Source organism: Rattus norvegicus, chromosome 13 (genome assembly GCF_021556685.1).
Source record: "Rattus norvegicus strain SHRSP/BbbUtx chromosome 13, alternate assembly SHRSP_T2T, whole genome shotgun sequence".
NCBI classification, from domain to species: domain Eukaryota; kingdom Metazoa; phylum Chordata; class Mammalia; order Rodentia; family Muridae; genus Rattus; species Rattus norvegicus.
In genome coordinates this window covers 47,965,377-47,970,858 of record NC_141546.1, presented here as the reverse complement: position 1 = coordinate 47,970,858, position 5,482 = coordinate 47,965,377, and positions in this window count along the sequence as shown.

The following is a 5,482-nucleotide window of genomic DNA, read 5'->3' as shown; positions in this document are numbered from 1 at the left end:
CTCTGCCCACTCTGCTTTTAGCGCAGGCCAGCCATAGAGGTCGCTTTATACTTGTTTGGGAAGATGGCTGTCTCTGTTCCCTGCCCTCTGCTCACTCCCCTCCATGTCTTCCCATGTCCCTTCATTGTTCCTTGCAAGGGTGCTTGCTTGCCCAAAATTCTACTGCTTTCATGAAGATTAACACTCGAGTCCCACTGATGATATGGCCCTAATGGCAACACCCAGCACCTGTGTCCCAGGAGCCCAACATTGCCTTCAAAGTCAAGTTTGTCCTAGGACCAGGGAAGGTGCTGTAACAGTCCGTGACAATCTGAGTAAGGAGGAGAGACAGACAGCAGGAAGACCTTCCTGGCAGGGCCCTTTTCATCTGGAAGAGCTAGGCTAACGCTAAATTGGGGAAATGGTTAGAAGCTGAAGAAGCTTCCTTTCTGGAGTCTCTGTGGAGGTAGAGCCACCATCCTGAGCCATCCACCCCCAGGCTCCCACATCACTTGGTAGCTTACAGCCATTTGTTAAGCCCTGGCCCACGAGGCAGACAGCCGGGGCTGCCAGCCACCTTCCAAAACATGTTGTGCCTTTTTGCCTTCCCTCTGTGGCTTGGCTCACCAGGCCTGAAAATTCCACACACCTGGGGTGGGCCAAGTTGGGACGCTCCATCAGTAGTGTCACTCTTTCCAGCCTGAACGCCTTGAAGAGCCTCAGGGGATGGGACAGGCAGGCCCAAGGCCCTGTGATAAACGAGGATGGCACACAGTAGGAGAACACCAGCACAGAATAACCTCTTATGGCCTGGTGAGGGTACTTGTTGTAGAGAAGTAGCTGGATCGAAGGGCAACACTTGTGCCCAGTTCACAGCCTGGGTCCAGATCGCTCCTGGCCGGACTCTCTCTTGCCGGAGCCAAGGACTGTGTAAACACTGTGAGGGAAACATGGTGTCTCTTGGCAGGGATGCTACCTAACAATGCTCTGGATTCCTTCACAGTTCTCGCCAGTGCAACTGGAAAAGGCATTGACCTTTAGCTCTTACCCTCTGCCAGACAGCCGCTGTCTCGGTGCCCTCAGAGACTGGCTTGCTTCACGGGGTCCTTGCTACACTCCCTGGACCCTGCCTGAGATGAAGAAGTGAGGCTAGCAGAGCTCTCTTCCTCCCACCATCACTGCCCTCAAGAGAGGCCCAGCCCCCACAGGAGGCCAAGCAAGTGCACAGCAGCCTCCAGGGACTGTTATTCTAAAGATGGAGAAGGTCTGGAGTCCAGGAACAGCCCTTTACAAGGCTGGGAACAAAAGTCAGCTCAGGATGGTCACATTTCTGGAGGAGGCAAGATGCAACATGATAAACATGACAGTGTTTTGTGAGATCAAAACAGGAAAAATATTCCTTGCAGGTTAAGCATTCTAGGGTTGGGGATTTAGCTCAGTGGTAGAGCGCTTGCCTAGCAAGCGCAAGGCCCTGGGTTCGGTCCCCAGCTCCGAAAAAAAAAAAGAAAAGAAAAAAAAAAAGCATTCTATTTGCAGTTAGGACGATTATGTTCCTGTTTGACCTGTTTGTTTTCACCCATCTGCACCGGATGTGCTTGATCACGTGAAGCCAGGAGGTATGTGGTCAGGAAATACGTCAGGACGCATACTTGCTTCTGATTGGACCTCGGTGAATTATGGGTCTTGCCTAGTTCAGCCTCTGCAAAACATGACTTGAGACCATTTCCTGGGAACCCGGGTATGGACCTGGTCGGAGCCCATCCACCTGGCCAGTATTTAATTAGAACTCGCTTCAAACTTGGCTCAAAACTGTGATAGGGGTCTTATTCCACCAGTGGGATTAACAGGCTCGACTCTCTAGAGACTAAACCTAGACACAGGGCAGCTGTGACCTCTACAAAGTGGCTATGGCCTCTCCCACTCTGTCGCAGCTCACCCAACGTCACCTGTTCCGAGCTTTGCAGTGGCGGTTGTGAGCCTGGAGGTTGGAGCAGGAGCCTGACCCGCAGGCTGCCTGAACTTGCTGTGGCCTGCCCTCATTGACGTTCATGGTTTCCTCTTCCCCTAGCTGGAGCCAACGCTTTAGGCAAGGTAGTCATGCGAAAGCTCACGGCCTCAGACATAGCACTGTGAGCTGGGCCAGAAGATGGCCCTGTGACTATCAAGGTCAAAGGGCGGGCTCTGCTGGAGACCAATCAGGAAAGCAGAGCTAGACAAACAGGCCAAAGGAAGGAGAAGCGAAGAGTGGGCGATGGGTGGAGGTACCTGCTGAAGAGATGATAGATCTTTTGTTTCAGAAGAACCACAGAGCAGGCGACATGAGGGGTGTGTAAAAGATGGGTGAAAGGGAACACCAGGTAGCAGGATTTCTAACGCACACCGAGCCTAGCTGACAGCTGTATCACTATTTATTTATTCTGGGCATTTTTTTATCAGGGCATCAGAGGCAGCAGGGGCTCCGGCAGCCTGCCCGGGTTCAGTCCACCCTTGTTAAGTTCCATATAAGTGACAGTTCCTAACTAGTGTGACACTCTTGCCTTTTGTTTCCTTGTGTTCAAAGTAAGGGTGAGTTGAAGCCTCCTCCTGGGGATATGGGGGCTAAATGTACCGACAGACTGGGGCGTTTTTGTTTGGAAAAAACACAAGTGTCTTTAATCTCACTATTATTATTGATTTGCCGGGAGCTGGGTTTGTTTCTTGTAGGTCCTGCAGACATACAAAGGAGACTTTCAGTTGAGCTTTGCAGGGTGAATAGGAGTTCCTCAAACAGAGACCAGGAGGAAAGGGGGCATGGAAACTCAGATTGGGCAAAGGTCAAAAGACATGAGAATCCAGGAATCACGATTCCCAAAAATCTGGTTTTCAGAGAATGACAGGAATGTTGGTTCAGACTGCAGGGGCCAAGGCATTCAATTTCATCCTGTAAACAACCGAGAGATATTACAGAATCTTAAGCCAGGGGCCCACACAGTCAGATTCTTATTTGAGGAAATAACACACTTGCTGGGTCATAAGAGACGAGAGAGTGAGAAACTACAGCAAGAAATAAAGGATGTTTTACAACAACTCCCGAAAACAACACAAGAGAGGGACGCCAAGCCTGCCCTTTAGAGGCTTCCTACCCAAGCACTGCTGGGCAGAGATCAAGACTCAGAACCTGATGCATGTCAGACCTGAGCTGGTTCTGGGGTCACAAGAAGCCAATCAGGCTTAGCACGAGACATGGAGACTGGGGGACAAGACAGAGAGAAGCGCAGCCATAGGGAGTGGTAGGGGTTTTAGACGGCACCTACTAGGGCTGGGCTGGAACACACGAGGGCTCTGAGGGGTCAGCGATACTCTGCAAGAGAGAAATGTCATGGAAGGAGTGACACTGGGGGATGAAGGACCTCTAGACAGAAGGAATGGTAAGCAAAGGCTTTGCAGGGGACGTAGTCTGGAGTGCTCTGTGGCACAGCCAGCGTTTGCTGCCTAGAGTTTGAAGAAGTGCTGGAAAGGCAGGCCAGGGATGCAGCAGGGATTCAGCCTGCATTCTGTGGTCCAAGACTCACAGCCAAGGAGACAGATCAGAACCATTCCTTATGACAGCCTCTCAAGCGCAGGTCTGGTGTGAGTGGAGCCACCTTTCCTGGCACATGTGAGGCCTGGGTTCCATCTCCGGCACCTCATAAACAACCCCGCAGATGCGCCTCAGTGGGCACCTGCAGGGTGGGTTTTAGGAGTGCTGCGCCTGTCCTGGAGGCTCAGAACCATTGTTGTAGGGACAGAGCCACAGAAAAGATGGCCTGGCCTGGCTCACCACTAGAAAGAGCTGACAAGATGGTGGGGGTCAGATGGGTACTCATCAGAACACCGCAATGAAGGACCAGGTCTGGAGGCATCAGTGCCCTAGCAGGAGAGACACAAGCAGCCTTAAATCCTCAGGGGAGGGACTCTGACAGAATTGGAGGTCTAGGCATCCTGGGACAAGAGCAGTAAAGTAAAAGGCTTTCCTGCCACATCCACTTAAGGAGGAAAATCTGGAACTAGATCAGTTGCCCTTCGAAGCCTCCTATGTGAAGATTCCCTTTTCAATATTGACAAAAAGTATGTGGGCCTAAGGAGATGGTTCAGTGGGTAAGAGCTCTACTCTGCAAGTTTAAGGACCTGAGTTCAAATCCCCAGCACCCATGTAAGAGAGTGGGCATGACTGTGTGTGCCTGTGGCTCCAGCATTCATTGCCAGGTGGAGACTGATGGGTCCTGAGAATTTGCTGGTCACCCAGCCTAGCCCAAATGGTGAGCTTCTGGTTCAATGAGAGACCTAGCTTCGAGGCAATAATGTGGAGAGCAATAGACAGACAGACAGACATACATACATACATACATACATACAGACAGACAGACAGACAGACACACACACACACACACACACACACACACACACACACACGGTGTGCTAATAAGACAGACTAACAAGAATAGAAAACACCCAGTAACCCAAGCCCTGGGACGTTAGAGCTATGTTTAGACCTATGCATATACCATGGCCGTATGGCACACATGAGCAGGCAGATACACAGGTCCAGACGATGTATCTGCTGTCACTTCACTGGGTGTGTGACCTTGAACTTGTAGACTAGATGCAAAGTATCCAACCAGTCTAGCACATCTCCTGTTCCTACAAGGCTGCAGCCCTGGAGCACGTGTGTGCAGAGGCCTGGAAGGCATCCACCATGTGGGGACTCTTAAGAGGACTTTCTAGGGTTGCTGCTCCTGGCAGGTCATGCTCTTGCCCTCCTCATTTGTGACATGGGACATAGCTGACCAAAACATGTCCAGGGACTGACCACTGTCTCGTCATTGACCTGCCCCATGCCCTTGTGAGGCAGTCATTACTTGACTCCAAAGCACAGAGCAGTTTAACAAAGCAGGCCAGCTCAGCATGACACCAGGACCTGACTGAATAATAGAGTTAGGCATCTGTTTCTGCTGTGACCCGCGACTTTTACTGCATTAAACTGGAGCATATGGTGCAGTCAGAGCATTCAGGAACTAGGAGGCCCTTTTCTCAGCATGTAGAATGCTGTCATCATCCACCTGAGCCTGGCTGGCTTCCTGAGGATCTGGGGCTCAGAGCATAGCTCACATAGGTGGCTGTCCCAGTCATGGCAGCTGGACAGCTTTGCAGACATTGATGAGACAGTCTAGGGTTGCCGTGTGTGTGTGTGTGTGTGTGTGTGTGTGTGTGTGTGTGTGTGTGTGTATGTGTGTGTGTGTATGTGTGTGTGTGTGTGTGTGTGTGTGTTACCAATTCTTCCCTGCCCTCTCTGCAGGACTGATGGGACAGTGTACAGCCCGGGGAAAGGGACTTAGGGACCCCCAGTCTGCCTGTGCTCGTGAGGAATGCTTACCTCTTCCCTCCTGGCCTTTCCCCTGCCTCCTACTGTTGAAATAAGCAGAGAGGTCTGTGGGGAGGAGGAAGTGGAAACAGACTACAAAGTGCCTTTGGCCCCATTTTCCAC